The 19494-nt window shown below is 34.7% G+C and overlaps 1 protein-coding gene and 1 pseudogene across 1 annotated transcript in view; both read left to right on the top strand.

Annotated features, from left to right (window-relative positions):
- The window catches only part of LOC121490978 (WD repeat containing planar cell polarity effector), a 443477-nt gene that overhangs the window by 406465 nt on the left and 17518 nt on the right, over positions 1–19494 (top strand). The gene's annotated exons all lie outside the window — the stretch shown is intronic.
- On the top strand, positions 1858–2814 carry LOC121490981 (annotated as a pseudogene).

The following is a 19494-nucleotide window of genomic DNA, read 5'->3' as shown; positions in this document are numbered from 1 at the left end:
AAAGTAGGGATAAAGGGAATATACCTCAACATCATAAAGGCCACACATGAAAGACCCACAGCTAACATCATCCTCAATAGGGAAAAAGTGAGAGCTCTATCTCTAAGGTCAGGAATAAGTCCAATTAAAACACATTTTGCCCATCATGTTAGCAAAGATGTGGATTGTTAGGTATCCAAAGAAATAGCATTTTTTTTGCCTTGTAAATTAATATAACCTTTAGAGTTTAAGTTAGCAATATCAATTAAAATTCACAATATTCTGGGTTTGGACCCAGGGCTTCCACTTCTAGAAATTAATCCTAAATAAAGAGATGGACCCAGGGCACCTTGGTGGCTCAGTGGTTGAACATCTGCCTTCGGCCCAGGGTATGATCCTGGAGTCCTGGGATCGAGTCCCTACATGGAGCCTGCTTCTCCCTCTGCCTATGTCTCTGCCTCTCTCTCTGTGTCTCTCATGAATAAATAAATAAAATCTTAAAAAAAAAAAAAAGACTGGGATGTCCACACTCACCACTGTTATTTAACATAGTACTGGAAGTCCTAGCCTCAGCAGTCAGACAACAAAAAGAAATAAAAGGTATCCAAATCAGCAAGGAAGAAGTCAGTCTTTCACTATTCGCAGACAACATGACATGAGAGCATGAGAAGAAGAGAGGCAGAGAGAAAAGCAGACTCCATGCTGAGTAGGGAGCCCAATTTGGGGCTTGGTCCCAGGACCCTAAGCTGAGCTCAAGTGCTGAGCTGAAGGCAGCACTTAACCAACTGAGCCACCCAGGCATCCCATGACATGACATTTTACATAGAAAAGCCAAAAACTCCACCAAAAAAATTATCAGAAATGCAGCAAAGTCACAGGACACAAAATCAACCTGAAGAAATCCGTTGCATTTCTATATACCATAATGAAGCAAGAGAAAGAGAGATCAAGGAATTGACCCCATTTACAGCTGCACCAAAAACGAGAAGACACCTAGGAATAAATCTAACCAAAGAGGTAAAAGATCTGTACTCTGAAAACTAGAGAACACTTATGAAAGAAATAGAAGAAGACACAAAGAAATGGAAAAACATTCCATGTTCATGGATTGGAAGAACAAATATTGTTAAAATGTACTACCCAAAATAATCTATACATTTTATGTGATCCCTAGCAGTTTTCACAGAATTAGAACTAATCATCCTAACATTTGTATAGAATCACAATAGACCCCTGATAGCCAAAGCAATCTTGAAAAGGAAAACCAAAGCTGGCGGCATCACAATTCTGGACTTCCGGCTCTATTACAAAGCTGTAGTTATCAAGACAGTATGGTGCTAGCAAAAAACAGATGCCTAGATCAATGGAATCGAATTTAAAAACCCAAAAACAAACCCACAATTATATAGTCAATTAATTGACAAAGGAGGAATGAATATACAATGGGAAAAAGATAGTCTCTTCAACAAATGGTGTTGAGAAAAGTGGACAACTACACGCAAAAAAAGGAAACTGAACCACTTTCTTACATCATACACAAAAAATAAACTCAAAATGAATGAAAGACCTAAATGTGAGCCAGGAGACCATTAAAATCCTAGAGGAGAACCCTGGCAGCAATCTGTTTGACTTCAGCTGTAGCACCTTCTTACTACACACGTTTCTAGAGGCAAGGGAAACAAAAGCAGTGAACAACCGGGACCTTCATCAAGATAAGAAACTTCTGCATAGTGAAGGCAACAATCAGCAAAACTAAAAGGCAACCTACAGAATGAAGAAGATTTTTGCAAATGACATATCTGATTAGTTGGTTAGTTTCCAAAATCTATAAAGAACTTACCAAACTCAACATCCAAAAAACAAATAATCCAGTAAAGAAATGGGCAGAAGAGAGCTGCATGGAGAGCTAAACTGAGTGGACATGAGGTGCGTCTACCCACAAAACCCCGTGTAAAAAATGCCTACCAAATGCTTTCTCATTTGGACCCAGACTCCAATTTCGGAGTCTGGCAGCTGGATCCCCTAGGAAGAGAGGTTTTAAAGCAGTAAGAAGAAAACATTTCAATTTGGAACACTTACTTGCACCTGGAAATGGGGAATGGACTGTCAGACCAGACTTCTATCTTATCCAGCCTGCCTTCATTTCAGTCCTCTCACATTGTTATTTGGGGTTTGGACTGTGCTAGAAAGACAACTGTATTATATAGGCTGCAGTTTAATGAATTTGTAAATGCTGTACCTACCAAAGGATTTAACACTGAAAAAATTAAGGTAACCTTGGGAAATTCTAAAACAGTCACTTTTCACTTCTGGGATGTAGGTGGCCAGAATAAATTAAGGCCACTGTGGAAGTCATATAACAGATGCACAGATGGCATTGTGTTTGTTGTGGACTCTGTTGATGTTGAAAAAATAGAAGAAGCCAAAACTGAACTTCATAAAATAACCAGGATATCAGAAAATCAGGGAGTCCCTGTACTTATCATTGCTAACCAACAGGACCTGAGGAATTCAGTCTCTGAATTCAATATCTGAGTTCAGTCTCAACAAATTGAGAAATTGTTAGCAATGGGTGAACTGAGCTCATCAACTCCCTGGCATTTACAGCCCACCTGCGCAATCATAGAAGATGGACTAAAGGAAGGACTTGAGAAACTACATGATATGATAATTAAAAGAAGAAAAATGTTGCGGCAACAGAAAAAGAAAAGATGAATGGTGATCCTTTTTATATCTGTGTGGAGTAGGTTTTCTCTGGTCTGATGTTGACAAATGGAAGAGTGTCTACAGCCTGGTTTGTCTGCCTGCCCTCCTGGATGCTGATAAAGCTTTGTTTTGTTGGACAATTCAATGCCCAGCTCTTTTGCCTTGTGGAAGATGAGTAAATGGAGTGCTTCTTAAAATGGTCTCTTCTCCTTACCCTACAAGGCTTTTAGTACTACCATTCTGGGAAGCCAAGTGTGGATAGTTTATTGACCATAAAACAGTTGTGGAAATTTGACCTGAAGTTAGTGAAATAAAACTGAAGAGTGTCTGTCTAGTATTTTGTCCTTACATCTTGTGGGGGAAAGCCTTTACAAGGAAATAGCATATAAGGCTTTGTATGTTAAGATAAAATGCTAATGAATGGAAATGTTAAGATAGATTAATATATATACAGTTATATCGATTACATTGGTCCAACCAGTAAGGGATAAAGAAGAAGTGTTTGCTTTTTTAAGTTTTGGCCAAATGGATTTTGATTTTTTTTTCTGGAATCAAATGATGTGATGCTATATCTTAATTCTAGACAATGTTTAAGTTGGTCTAACTTAAAATAATAAAAATAAGATATTGAGGGCCAAAAAGAAAAGTAAATGGGCAGAAGACATGACTAGACATTTTTCCAAAGAAGACATAGAGATGGCTTAACTAGTACATCAAAATATGCTCAACATCACTCATCACCAGGGAAATACAAATCAAAACTATAATGAGATACCACTTCACACCAGAATGGCTAAAATTAACAACACAGGAAACAACAGGTGTTGGTAAGGATGCACAGAAAGGGGAACCCTCTTACACTGTTGGCAGGAATGCAAACTAGTGCAGCCACTTTGGAAAACAGTATACAGGTTCTTCAAAAAGTTAAAAATGGAACTACGCTATGACCTAGCAATTGCACTGCGAGGTACTGACCCAAAGGATACAAAAATACATATTTGAAGGGGGGCACATCCATCCCAATATATATAGCAGTGTTATTAACAATAGCCAATGTATGGAAGGAGCCCAAATGCCCCTCAACTTATGAATGGATAAAGATGAGGTGGTGTACACACACACACACACACACACACACACACACTGGAATATTACTCAGCCATTCAAAAAGAAAGAAAGAAATCTTGCCATTTGCATGATGTGGATGGAGCTAGAATGTAAAATAAGTCAGTCAGAGAATGACAAATGCCATATGATGTCACTCATGTGTGGAATTTAAGAAATGAAACAAATAAACATAGAGGGAAAAAAAAAAAAGAGGCAACCCAGAAAATAGATTCGTAACAATAGAGAACAAACTGAGGGTTGCTGGAGGGGAAGTGGGCAGGGGAATGAATTAAATGGGTGATGGGTATTAAGGAGGGTACTTATGAAGAGCACTGAGTGTTACATCTAAGTGATGAATCATAAATTCTACTCCTGAAACTAATATTACACTATATGTTAATGGACTAGAATTTAAATAAAAACTAAAAAACAAAACTTTAAAAAAAGAATAAAAGAGAATTTTCCAGATAAACATAATCTGAGGAAATATATTACACCAGTTCTGCCTTACAATAAGTACTAAAGAGAGTTCACCAAAAAAGCTAAACAGTTACATGAAAGCATATGAAAGTACAACTGTTACTGTTAAAGGAAATACTGTAACGGTGGCATGTAAATAACTTTTAACACTAGTACACAAAATTAAGACAAATGTAATAAGTATAACTATAACCACTAAAATGAAACACAATACAGAAGTAAGTAAAATCTGAAATCAACTAAAAGTTTGTGTTAGAAGGAAAGTGTACACATTCTGTACATAACTGAAATTAAGTTTTTATTAGCTTAAAACAGACTGCCTTAACTAGAAAATGTTTAATGTGGTAACTACAAAAAGCAAAAAGTATGATAGATGCATCAAAGATAAAGAGAAAAGAATCAAAGAATACTATTACCACTATTGCTACTACAAATTCATCAAATAAAGGCAAGTGAAGAACATGATCAGTACAAAACAGACAAAAACAGTTAATGAAATGGCGATAGCAAGTCCTTTGCTATCACAGTAATTACCTTAAATGTAAATGGGATAAACTCCTCAATCAAAAGAGACAGTGGCTGAATGAATACAAAAACAAGACTTAAATATATGCTGTCTACAGGAGACTCACTTTATTTTTTTAACTTATTTAAGAAACTTCTACACCTAATGTGGGGTTCGAACTCATGACCAACAGTCACAAGCTCCTGCAACTGAGCCAGCCAGGCACTCTGAGACTCTCTTTAGATTTAAGGACACACACAGCCTAAAAGTGAAAGGGTAGAGAAAGATATTCCATGCAAATGGTAGCCAAAAAGGAGCAGGAGTCATTATAGTGGACAAAATAGACTTTAACTCAGAAACTATCAGGAGACAAATTAGGAATTCTTTTTTGGTGATGAGCACTGGGTGTTATATGCAACTGATGCATTTAAGTTGTGAAAACTGAAACTGAAACTAATGATGTTGGCTAATTGAATTAAATAAAATTTTTTAAAAAGAATTTTTTTGAAAAGATAAAATCAACATTACATAATGATGAAAGGGTCAATTTACCCAGAAGATGTAAGAATTACAAATAAAAAACCAACATCAAATATAAACCTATCAGTATATATTAAACAAACAGTATATGTTAAGCAAACATTTATAGATCTGAAGAGAGAAACAAACAACACAATAGTAGTATACTTTAATACCCACATCTTTATAATGGATAGATCATCCATAGACAAAAAAAATTCAGTAAAAAAAAAAAAATGTTAGAACTGAATGACCCTATACACCAAGTGGACACTAAAGACATACAGAACATTCCTAAAACAGAATATTCATTCTTCTCAAGGACACTTGGAACATTCTCAGGATAGATCATTTGCTAGGTCACAAACAAGTCTTAACAAATTTTAGAAGGCTGGAATCATTTGAAATATTTTTCTGACCATAATGGAATGGAATTAAAAATGAATAATAAAACAAAAACGAGAAAATTCAGAAATACTTCAAATTTTAAAAACATAAACATCTATTGGGTCAAATAAGAAATCAAAAGGGAAATAAGAAAATACCTCTAAACAAACAAAAATGAACACACACATACCAAAACTTATGGGAGGCAGCAAAAACAGTACTGACAGGAAAGTTTATAGCCATAATCTTTTTATTTTTAAAAAATCTCAAACAATATAACTTCATACCTCAAGGAACTAGAAGAAGCCAATCACAAAGTTGGCAAAATAAAGAAATAATAAAGATTAAAGCATAAATAAAGAATAGGAAGACAATTTTCAAAAATCAATGAAATTAAGAATTGTTTTTTGGAAAAGATAAAGTCACCAAACCATACTACCTACCAAGAATGAATCAAGAAGAAACAGAAATCCTGAACAGACCAATAACAAGGAAGGAAACTGAAAGAGTAATTATAAACCTTCCAACAAAAAAAGCCCAGGATCAGACACCAATCTCCCCAAACTCTTCTAAAAAAATCAAAGAAGAGCAATTACTTACATTTATTCTAGGAGACCAACGTCACTCTGATACCAAAGCCAAAGACATCAGAAAAAAAAAAGAAAACTACAGGTCAATATTTCTGACAAACATAGATTCAAAAATTCACAACAAAATACTAGCAAACTCAGTTCAACAGCATGTTAAAAGAACCATACATTGATCAAGTATGATTTATCCCTGACACACAAGGATGGTTCAACATACAAATGTCAATAAATGTGATATACACAGTAACATAACAAAGAATAAATTTCACATGGTCATCTCAATATACACAGAAAAAGCATTTCACAAAATATAACACCTAATGATAAAGAAGAAAAAACTCTCAACAAATACAGTATCAGAACACACTTCAACATGATAAAGGCCATTTACAAAAAGACCACAGTGAATATCATACTCAACAGTGAAAAGCTGAAAGCATCCCATTTAACTTCTGAAACAACGACGTTTACTCTCCCCTCTCCAATTCAACACAGTACAGAAAGTATGAGGCAGAACAATTTTATTTTTTTTTTGAGGCAGAACAATTTAAAAAAAAAAAAGTAAAAAACCTTGAAGCCTCCATAAGAAGCACTGTTATGAACCAATACATAAATTCAGTAAAGATACAGGATATTAAATCAACATACAAAAATCAAAAGGAAATTTTAAAAAAACAGTTCCATTTACGATAATATCAAAAAAGAATGAAATACTTACATATAAATTTAATCAGGGAGGCAAAATACACTGAAAATTACATTGATGAGAGAAATTGATTTAGCATTGATGAGAGAAATTGATTTAGCATTGATGAGAGAAATTTAAAAAGAAATAAATAAGTGAAAGGACACCTCATGTTCATGGACTACAAGACTCAGTATTGTTAAAAAGTCCCTACTTCCTAAAGCAGTTTGTGTATTCAACACAATCTCTATCAAAATCCCAGTGGCAGGGTGCCTGGGTGGTTCAGTCAGTTAAGCATCTAACTTCAGCTCAAGTCATGATCTTGGGATCCTAGGATGGAGCCCCGAGTCAGGCTCCCCACTCAGTGGGGGAATCTGCTTTTCCCTCTCCCACTGCCCTCCGCTTGCTTGTGCTCTATTTATCTCTTTCTCAAATATATAAAATCTTTGTTTAATCCCAATGGCATTTTTTATAGAAATAGAAAATTCTAAAATTTATTTGGAACTAAAGAAGACCCCAAATAGCCAAAGAAATTTTGATCAAGAAGAATAAAGCTGGAGGTATCACACTGCCCAATTTCAAAACATATTACAAAGTTATAATCAAAACAGGATGGTACTGGCATGACAACAAATATAAACTAATGAAACAGAATAGAGAGCTAAGTCCATGCATCTAAGGATCAATTGGACATCATCAAGGATGCCATGAATATGCATGGGGAAAAGACAGTCTCATCCATAAAGGCTGGTGGAAAAATTAGAAATTTACAAGTACACAGATGAAACTGGACCCTGTCTCACTCTGTATTTAAAAAAATCAACTCAAAATGGATTAAAGACCTAAACTTGAAGCCTGAAACAATGAAGTCTTAAAAGAAAATCTAGGGGAAAAGCTACCAGACATTGGTCTACACAATTATTTATTGGATAGCACAAGAAAAGCACAGGCAACAAAAGCAAAATATAGACAAATGGGATTAGATCAAACTAAAAGCTTCTTCACAGCAAAAGAAATCCTCAACAAAATAAAAAGGCAACCTACAAAATGGAAGAAAATATTTGCAGACCAAGTATCAGATAAGGGGTTAATACCCAAAATGTATAAATAACTACAACTCAGTGTATACAATGGAATGTCATTCAACCTTGAAAAAGGAAATCTTGCCATTTGTCACAACACAGATGGGCCTGAGGACAGGATACTATAGGTTAAAAAAGCAGACACACAAAGACAAATCTTACATGATCTTGCTCATATGTGGAATCCAAAATAGTCAAATACATATAAGCAGTGAGTAGAATGGTGGGTACCAGGGCCTGGGGGGAGGAGGAAATGGGAAAGTGTTGGTCCAAGAGTACAAAATTTCACTTCTGCAGAGCAAATTCTGGAGATTGACTTTACAATACAGGACCTATGATGAATAATACTGTATTATATACTTTAAAATTTGCTAAAACAGTGTATCTCATGTTAAGTGCTCTTACCACAAAGGAAAAAAAAAGGGCAAAGAACAAAGGGACTATGGGAGGAAACTTTTGGAAGTGATACATAAGTCTATGGCAATTACAGTAATGATGGCTTCCCAGCTGTATGCTTATCTCCGAACCCAGCAAGTTGTATATGTGTAAACAACTACAGCTGTTCGTATCACTGTGGTTAATATAGTTCCCTTTGTGGCACTTTAAGAAATGTGATTGAAGAACCTGAGTTACTTTGGGACAACCAATATTTGGTTGTAGGTTTCTGTTGTTTTGATAGTGACAATCATTGTATTTGGCTAGCAGATCATAGCTTTTTATGTTTTCTAACCTTAATGACATAAAGGAGCAGAGGAAGATAAGGATTGAAACCTAGGTTATACCCAGATTTGGGATACGCTTTGGTGTAAGGCTAAAGAGTTTACATTTATTTCAGTAGGTATTTACATGGTTTTTAAAGTTGTCAAGCAGGAGAGTGATACAATCAAAAGCATGTTATAAAAACATTAATCTGACAGTCTCATCCTACACTGGCTGAAATGAGGGAAGGAAAACCTAGCTAGCAAACTTATTACAATAATTTGGTAGTAGACCTGTGTGAAAATACTGATAGTAAGAACAAAACAGGTTAATTTTGAGAGATACTATGATAATAAGATTTAATAGGACTTTTTACATTATTTTATCTGGCATTCAACAAATATTTATTGAGTGCCTACTCTGAACCAGAAACCATGTTATGCATTGGAAATAGAGGTAAAAGATATAATCTCTGCCCATGATGTGTTCACAGGCAAAAACTCTGGTAGAAGGCTCTGAGGCATTCTCCAAACTGACGTTAAAGCGACCTAAACCACTTAGTCCTTGTACAATCTGTCCATATCATCTCTATCCAACCTTACTACTACACATTTTAACCACTTCTTCATCAAACAATATGAGTATGACACCTTCTACCCAATGCTTCTAAAAATATGCACCTTGAAAGTGATTAATCATTTCCTACTGACAAATTCTAATGATCTTCTTCCAGGGCTCCTCCACATGACCGCTGGTAGCATTCTATATTGACTATTCCTTGAAACACTCTTATCTTTACCTTCCTTGTTCTCTAGCCCACTGAATCCTCTTTTGCCCTATTTAGATCTTAGTCATTTCTAATAACTGTTTTGAAAATATACAGGTAGGTTTAAAAAATTTTTAAACAACCAGTTCTAAATAGGTGGCTATATGACACATCACGTCTCCTCATGTGTGAACTGCCCCACTTAAGTACCAAAGGATGAGTGTAGTAAGAACAAATTAATGAACATGGGTAGTATTAGGGTTCTCCGGACAAACAAGAACCAACAGGGGTGATGGCTCTGTGTGTGTGTGTGTGTGTGTGTGTGTGTGTGTGTGTGTATTTTAAGGAATTGGCTCATGTGGTTATAGAGGCTGACAAGTCCCAAAATCTAAAGTTAGCAAGCTGGAAATCAAGGAGTGCTGATGGTCTAATTCCAATCTAAAGACAAAAAGGCTCAAAATCCAGAAAGAGCTCATATTTCAGTTCAAGCCCAAAGGCAGATAAAAACCAGTCATTAAAAAAAACAAAAACAAAAAACAAAACAAAAAAAACACTGTCATGGCTCAAGGGCAGACAAGCAGGGGTTCCCTCTCATTCAAGAGAGGGTCAGCTTTTTGTTTTATTCAGGCATTCAACTGACTGGATGAATTTCACCAACCACATTAGGAAGGACAGTCTGCTTTAGTCAATCTATCAAGTTTAACTTGAAAACTCATCCTAAACACCATCATAGAAATACCCACAATAATGTTTGACCAAACAACCAGATACCATGACAAAAATCTGGGCCCAAATGGACACATAAACTTAACTATCTGTGAGTCCTGCTTAGCCAAGTGTATTTACACAGAACAAAACCACTATAAGGGTGATATTTACTAATGCAAAATAACAGGGAGTAATTTTATGGAGATGAGGCTGATGAGGACACTATAAACTAAACTGATACACCAAAAAGCAAAAACAAAACCGAACGACTGACCATGTTATCTAAGTTAAGAACTTTACTGAAATTTGAAGGTTTAAGAAAAAGTGGAAATTAGCCCAAGCAGCGGCTTAGCTTCCCTTCTTTCTTAATAGAAATTATATATTAGTGAAACTTTATGTGGGGAAAGACCAGTTTTGTTTCTTTCCCTTTTTAAATAGTTTCTGATCCAACATTTTAAAGACATGAAGAGGGCAGCCCGGGTGGCTCAGTGGTTTAGCGCCACCCTCAGCCCAGGGTGTGATCCTGGAGACCGGGGATGGAGTCCTACGTCGCGCTCCCTGCATGGAGCCTGCTTCTACCTCTGCCTGTGTCTCTGCCTCTCTTTCTCTCTCTCTGTATCTCTCATGAATAAATAAATAAAATCTTAAAAAAAAGACACGAAGATGTGTTTAATCCCTAATCATCAGGGAAACGCAAATCAAAACCACAGTAAAGTATCAACCCACACCTGTCAAGTTGGCTATTATCAAAAATACAAAAAGAAAAAAAAAAAAGTGGTGGTGAGGATGTAGACAAAAGGGAACCCCTGTACACTGTTGCTAGGAATGTGAATTAGTACAGCTGCTATGGAGAACAGGATGGAGTTTCCTCAAAAAATTAAAAAGAGGGATCCCTGGGTGGCGTAGCGGTTTGGCGCCTGCCTTTGGCCCAGGGCGCGATCCTGGAGACCCAGGATCGAATCCCACGTCGGGCTCCCGGTGCTTGGAGCCTGCTTCTCCCTCTGCCTATGTCTCTGCCTCTCTCTCTCTCTGTGACTATCATAAATAAATAAAAATTTAAAAAAAAAATTAAAAAGAGAGCTACCAGAGGATCCAATGATTCCACTTTGGGGTATTTATCCATAGAAAACAAAAACACAAGAGATATATGTATCCTATGTTCACTGCAGCATTATTTACAATGGCCAATTATAGAAACAACCTAAATGTCTATCAGTAGGTGAATGAATAAGGATGATGTGAGATATATACACACACAAGTACTCACAATGGAATATAACTCAGCCACAAAAAAAGAATGATTTCTTGCCATTTGTGACAACATCGATGGACCTGGAGGGTTTTATGCTAAATGAAAATAAGTGAGACAGAAATGCAAATATCATATGATTTCACTTATATATGGAATCTAAAAAACAAAACAGACTCATAGATAAAGGAAACAAACTGATGATTACTAGAATGGGGAAGGCTCAGGGGCAGGCAAAATAGGTGAAGGGGATTTAAGAGGTACAAACTTACAATTATAAAATAAATCAGTCCTGGGGATATAGCATACAGCATAAGGAATATATGATGCAATATATCAATAATACTGTAATAACTTTGTATGGTGACAGATGGTAACTAGATTTACCACAGGGATCATTTTATAATATATAAAAATATCAAATTATTATGATATATACCTGAAACTTCTTCCATAATTTGGCTATTGTAAATAATACTGCAATAGATACAGGGGTACATTTATCATCTTAATATTTTTTTATTCTTTGGGTAAATACCCAGTAGTGGAATTACTGGATCATATGGTAGTTTTGTTTTTAATTTTTTGAGAAAACTCCACATACTCTTTTCCACAATGGCTATACTAGCTTGCATTCCCACCAACAGTACACAGGGTTCCTTTTTCTCCACGTCCTTGCCAACGTTGTTGTTTCCTGTATTTCTCATTTTGGCCATTCTGACAGGTGTGAGGTAGTATCTCATTGTGGTTTTGATTTGTATTTCTCTTAAGATGAGTGATGTTGAGCATCTTTCATGTGTCTGTTGGCCTCCTGGATGTCTTCTTTGGGGAAATATCTGTTCATGTCTTCTGCCCATTTTTCAACTGGGTTATTTTCTGGCATTGAGCTGTATCAGTTTTTTATGTATTTTGGAATATTAACCCTTTTTCAGATGTATCACTTGCAAATATCTTCTGCCATTCAGTAGGCTATTTTTTATAGTTTTGCTGATTGCTTCCTTTGCTGTGCAGAAGCTTTTTATTTTGATTTTTTTAAAAGATTTTATTTATTTATTTGAGAGAGAAGAGACACAATGCGAGCAAGGGAAGAGGGGCGGAGGGAAAGAAGACTGAGAAGCAGACTCTCCACTAAGCAGGGGGCCTGATGTGGGACTTGATCCTAGGATCCTGGGATCATGACCTGAGGCGAAGGCAGACACTTAACCATTGGAGCCACTCAGACACACACATTCCCATATAATTTATTTTTGCTTGCTTCTCTTGCCTTAGGAGACAACATCTTAGAAAGATGTTGCTGTAGCTAATGTCAAAGAAATTACAGCCTGTACTCTCCTTCTAGGATTTTTATGGTTCCAGGTCTCTCGTTTTGAGTTTATTTTTCTGTATGGTGTAAAAAGTGGTCCGGTTCCATTCTTTTGCAGGTTGCTGTCCAGTTTTCCCAGTACTATTTGTTGAAGAGACTATTTCCCCATTGCCTATTTGCCTCCTTTGTTGAGGATTAATTGACCATATAACTGTGGGTTTTATTTCTGGGTTTCCTGTTCTATTTCATTGATCTATGTGTCTGTTCTTATGCTAGTATCATACTGTTTTGATTCCTACACCATTGTACTAGAACTTGAAATCTCCAGTTCTGTTTTTCTTTTTCTTTAGCTCTTCAGGGTTTTTGTGGTTCCATACAAATTTGGGGATTATTTATTCTAGTTCTTTGAAAAGTGCTGTTGGTGTCTTGATAGGGATTGCATTAAATCTGCAGACTGCCTTGGGTAGTATGGATATTTTAAGAATAATAGTTAAGACAAGGAAAGAATCTTAAAAGCAACAAGAGAAAAACAATTTGTTACACACAAGTGAAACCCCATGATCAAAATTTTTGAGTGGAAACTTGGCAGGCCAGGAGGAAGTAGGTAAAATATACTGAAAATACTGGGGGAAAAAAACTATCAATAAGAATACCTAGCAAAGCTGTCCTGCAGATTTTTGGTTTCAGACAAGCAAAATCTAAAGGAATTATTGCCCAAGGACCAGACTTATAAGAAATGTTAAAAGGACTTCCTTAAGCTGAAACATGGGGCACTAATTAGTAATAGGAAAACATATAAATCTCACTGGTCAGGGTAAATATATTATTAGTAAAAATTAAAAGTAACCTTATATTGTAGGGACGCCTGGGTGGCTCAGCAGTTGAGCATTTGCCTTCAGCTCAGGGCATGATCCTGGAGTCTGGGGCTGAGTCCCCTCATCAGGCTCCCTGTGAGGAGCCTGCTTCTACCTCTGCCTATATTCCCTGCCTCTCTCTCTGAATCTCTCATGAATAAATAAATAAAATCTTTAAAAAAAATAGAAGTACTCTTATATTGTAAAGGTGATTGGTTAATTACTTACAAATCTAATATGAAGGTTATAAGATAAAAGTAATAAAAATAGCAATAACTACAATAAACTGTAAATACTGAAAGTGAAAGATGCAAATTGTGACATCAAAACAAAACGTGGGAAAGGGAGAAAAAAATTCAGGTTTAGAATGCATCTGAACTTAATATATCAATTTAAGATAGGGTGTTTTATATATATGTGTATTATATTATATATATGTTATTTTATATAAACCTCATGGTAATCATAAAGCAAAAGCCTATAGATATACAAGATAAGAGGAATCTAAGCATATTACTACAGAAAATTGTTCAATCACAAAGGAAGAGAGCAAGAAAAATAGAATAATACTATATAGCAAGAATGAAAATTATACGTGAATTAAATGCTATGAAAATTGAGATATAGCTACTATTAACATTTTTTTATCTCTAATGTATTTTATAGTATTCAGGATGTAATTTTGATAGCAACATAATATGTATTGGTTTACTTTAATCATACCTCTGTCATTGAACAAATTGGTTGTTTACCAAATAAATAATTAAATAAACAAACAAACCTAAGCAAGCAAGTGAAAAAAAAAAAAGAAAGAAAAAGGGAAAGGAACAATAAAATCTTAAAAATAGCCAGAAAACAATTAACAAAATGCAATAAGTACATATCCATCAATAATTGTTTTAAATGAAAATGAACTAAATTCTCTAATAAAAAGACACAGAATGGCTGAATGGATAATAATGCAAGATCCATTTATATGCTGCCTACAAGAGACTTCCTTCAGATCTAAGGACATTCAAAATTAAAGTTAAGGGTAGAAAAAATACACTCCATGCAAATGAGAACCAAAAGAAAGCTGGGATAGGTTACAGCAGACAAGATACACTTTAAGACAAAGACTATTATAGGAGACAAAGTCATAAGATAATGATAAAAGGACCAATCCAACAAGAAGATATAACATATAACATTTGTTATATGAATATGAATAAATATTCACCCAGTGATGAAGCACCTAGATACATAAACATTAATCGACATATAAAGGGAGAAACAGACATCAATTAAAAAATAGTAAGGGACTTAAATTCCCCACTTTCATCAATTAGATCATCCAGACAGAAAAATCTATTTTAAAAACTTACTTAAATGACATGTCAGGCTAATTGGACTTAACACACACATACAGAACATTCCATCCAAGCAACAGAATAGTCTTAAGTACATATGGAACATACTCCAGGAAAAATCACATGTTAGGCCACAAACTGGTCATAAAAAATTTAAGAGAACTAAATTATATCAAGCATTTTTTTCTGACCACAGTGTTATGAAACTCAAAATCAATTACAGGAAAAAAAAAGTGGAAAATTTATAAACGTGAAGATTGAACATTTGGCTAAACAATGAAGGAGTCAAAAAAGAAACCAAAAGAAAAAGCAAAATGACATGAAAGAAATTTGAAAATGAAAATACAGCATATCAACACTTATGAGTTGGAGCACAAGCAGCTCTAAGAGGGAAAGTCAGAATGATAAATATCTTCATTGAGAAACAAGATCTCAAATAAACAACCTAACTTTACACTTCAAGGAACTAGAAAAAGAAGAACAAACTAAACTTAAAGTTAGTAAAAAGAAACAGCAATCAGAGCAGAAATAAATGTAAATTAAAAAAAAAGAAAATAAATGAAAAAGACATACTACTGGTATCACAGAAACCTTTACAAAGGATAAGAGGCTACTATGAACAATTTTAAAGCCCCCCCCCCAACTGGAAAATCTGAAGAAATGGATAAAGCCCTTGAAACATACAGCCTACCAAAGTGAATCCTTTAACCAGACCAATAACAAGTAGATTGAATCTCTCATCAAAATTTCCCCAAAAGAGAAGTCCAGTACCAGATGACTTCACTGGTGAATTCTACCAAACATTTAAATACAAATTCTTTAACTAAAATTAACAAGACAGGAAACAACAAATGTTGGTGAGGATGTGGAGAAAGGGGAACTCTCTTACACTGTTGGTGGGAATGCAAGCTGGTATAACCATTCTGGAAAACAGTATGAAGGTTCCTCAAGAACTTAAAAATAGAGCTACCCTACAACCCAGCAATTGCACTACCAGGTATTTATACCAAAGATACAAATGTAGTGAAACACCCCAATGTTCACAGCAGCAATGTCCACAACAGCCAAACTGTGAAAGGAGCCAAGATGTCCATTAGCAAATGAATGAATAAAGAAGATGTGGTACATACACACACACACACACACATACACACACAACACACAGAGAAATATTAGTCATCAGAAAGGATGAATACTTACCATTTACACAGATGTGGATGGAACTGGGGGGTATTATGCTGAGCGCAATAAGTCAACTGAAGAAAGACAATTATCATATGGTTTCACTCATATGGGTAATATAAGAAACAGTTCAGAGGATCATAGGAGAAGGGAAGGAAAACTGAATGGAAAGAAATCAGAGGGAGACAAACCATGAGAGACTCTTCACTCTGGGAACAAACTGAGGATTGCTAAGCATTAAGGAGGGCATGTGATGTAATGAGCACTAAGTGTTATACACAACTGGTAAGTTATTGGACACTAAAAAAAAAGAATATTAATTCTTCTCAAACTCTTTCAAAATAGAGCAGGGAATTTTTTAAACTCCTTTTATGAGGTCAGTATTACCCTGATACCAAAAGTAGACAGTGGCACCATACAAAAGAAAATTACAGAGGCCAATATCTGATAAACTTCAACAATACATTAGCAAATAAATTCAACATAACACTGAAGAGATCATTCACCATGGTCAAGTGCAACTTGTTCCAGGGATGTAAGGGATGGTTTAACTTTTAGAAGTCAACCAATGTGATACACCACATTAACAAAATGAACAAAATATATAATTATATCAATATATACAGAAAAGGCACCTGACAAGATTCAACATCGATTTATGATTTTTAAAAATCTCAAAAGGTAGTTATACAGGGAACATATCTCAACATAATAAAGGCCATATATGACCAGCCCATAGCTATCATTATCCTCAGTGTTGAAAGCTGAAAGCTTTTTCTCTGAGATCAGGAACAAGACAAGAATGCCCATTCTTGTCATTTTATTCAATGCAGAATTGGAAGTCATAGCCAGAGCACTTAGGCAAGAATAATAAATAAATAAAAAGTATCCGAATTGAAAAGGAAAAACTTAGCTGTCACTATGTGCAAATGACATGATATAGAAAACCTAGACTCTACCAAAAAACTGTTAGAGTAAATAAATTCAGTAAAGTTATGGAATACAAAATCCATATACAAAAATATGTTGTGTCTTTATACACTAATACTGAACTATCAGAAAAATAAATAAAACAATCTGATTTACAACTGCATCAAAAAGTATAAAATACCTAGGAATAAATTCAACCAAGGAAGTGAAAGACATACACATTGAAAACCATAAGGCACTGATGAAAGAATGAAGGTGACACAAATAAAATGAGAGATAAACCATGATCAGATTGGAAGAATATTGTTAAAATATCCATACAACTCAAAGGAATCTATGATTTAATACAACCCCTTTCAAAATTCAAAAGTCATTTTATTTTTAAATAAACAATTTAAAAATCTATATGGAAGTACGAAAGACCCCAAAAACCAAACCAGTCCTGAAAAAGAAGAATCATGCTGCGGGTATCCCACTTCCTGATTTCAAACTATATTACAAAGCTATAGTAATCAAAACAGTATGGTATTGGCATAAAAACAGAAATATAGATCAATGGAAAAGAACAGAGAGCCCAGAATTAAACACAAGCATATATGGTCAATTAATTTACATAGGAGACAAGAATATATAAAGGGGAAAATAGTCTCTTCAGTAAATGGTGCTGGAAAAACTGTTACAGCTACATATAAAAGAATGAAAATAGACCACTATCTTACATGCACAAAATAATCTAAAATGGATTAAAGACTTGAACATAAAATCTGAAGCTATAAAACTCCTTAAGAAAATATAGATGGTAAAAGACTTGACATCTATCTTAGAGACAATTTTTTGGATCTGACACTAAAAGCAAAGGCAACAAAAGCAAAAATAAACAAGTGGGACTACAGCAAACTAAAAAGCTTCTGCACAGAAAAAAATCATCAACAAAATGAAAAGACAACCTACTGAGTGGGAGAAAATATTTGCAAATCATGTATCTGATAAGGGGTTAATATCCAAAATAAAGAACCCAACAACTCAATAGCAAACAAACAACCCAATTAAAAAATGGACACAAGATCTAAGTAGATTATTTTTAAAGATGACGTACAAATATCCAACAGACACATGAAAAAGTACTCAATATCAGTAATCATTAAAGAAATACAAATCAAAATCTCAGTGAGATATCACCTGTGAGAATGGTTATTGGCAAAAAGACAAGAAATAATAAGGGTTGGCAAGGATGTGGAGGAAGGAGAACCCTTGTGCACTGTTGGTGGGAATATACACTACAGAAACAATAGGGAGATTCTTCAAAAAATTAAAAATAGAACTGCTGTTTGATCCAGCAACTTAACTTCTCTGTATGTGTGCAAAGCAAACAAAAACACTAGCTTGAAAAAGTATCTGCACTCCCATGTGCATTATTCACAATAGCCAAGACATGGAAACAACCTAACTGCCTGTCAATGGTTGAATAAATAAAATGTGGTATAAATACACAAGGGAATATTATTCAGCCATAAAAATCAAGGAAAGCCTGTCATTTTTGACAACATAGATAGACCTTGAGGTAATTATACTAAGTAAAATAAGTCAGACAGAGAAAGACAGATACTGTTTATCTCATATGTGGAATCTCAAAAAACAAAAAACCCAAACTCCTACAAACAGAAAAGAGATCAATGTTTACCAGAGATGGGGGTGGTGGGAGATATAAGTGAAGGTGATCAAAAAGTAGAAACTTCCATTTATAAAAGTCATGAGGATATAATGTACAGCATGATGACTATAGTCAATAATACCATATTGTGTTTCTGAAAGGTGTTAAGAGAATACATATGAAAAGTTCTCATCACAGGAAAAAGAAAAAGAATTGTAACTGGTGATAGATATTAACTAGACATACTGTGGTGATCGTTTCACAATATAGCAAATCATTTTGTTGTACACCTAAAACTAATATAATGTTATATATCAATTACATCAGCTTTTTAAAATGTAGTAAAATTTTAAAAATAAAAATAGCCAAATTTTGTTAAACAAACAAAAAATTATCCTGTCAAACGGTCATAAAAGTATAATTGCTTCTAATTTTTTTCTATCACAATTAATAAAGTTAACAGATCAACAATAAATAGTCTGCAGATCAGTTATTAGTCTTCATCCCATACTCTGAGTAATACTAGTCTAAGAATAATGCCCATTAAACTTAGGGAGGAAGCTCATATAATAAATTTGTGATGAAATAACAGAAATATTGGATGTGTTCAAGTCAGAAAGACTTAATGGATATGCACTGTAAGGGTTTTAAAACAATGGCTAATGATCACAAGTATTTCTTTTAAAAAAAAACATCACAGGGGTCAGCTTAACACTGATAATTTTCTTGATCAGATACTGAAAGAATTTCTCCAATAATTTAG

The sequence above is a fragment of the Vulpes lagopus genome, chromosome 5, assembly GCF_018345385.1.
Source record: "Vulpes lagopus strain Blue_001 chromosome 5, ASM1834538v1, whole genome shotgun sequence".
NCBI classification, from domain to species: Eukaryota; Metazoa; Chordata; class Mammalia; order Carnivora; family Canidae; genus Vulpes; species Vulpes lagopus.
Note: the sequence above shows the minus strand (reverse complement) of the source record. Positions and strands in the feature narration are given on the sequence as shown.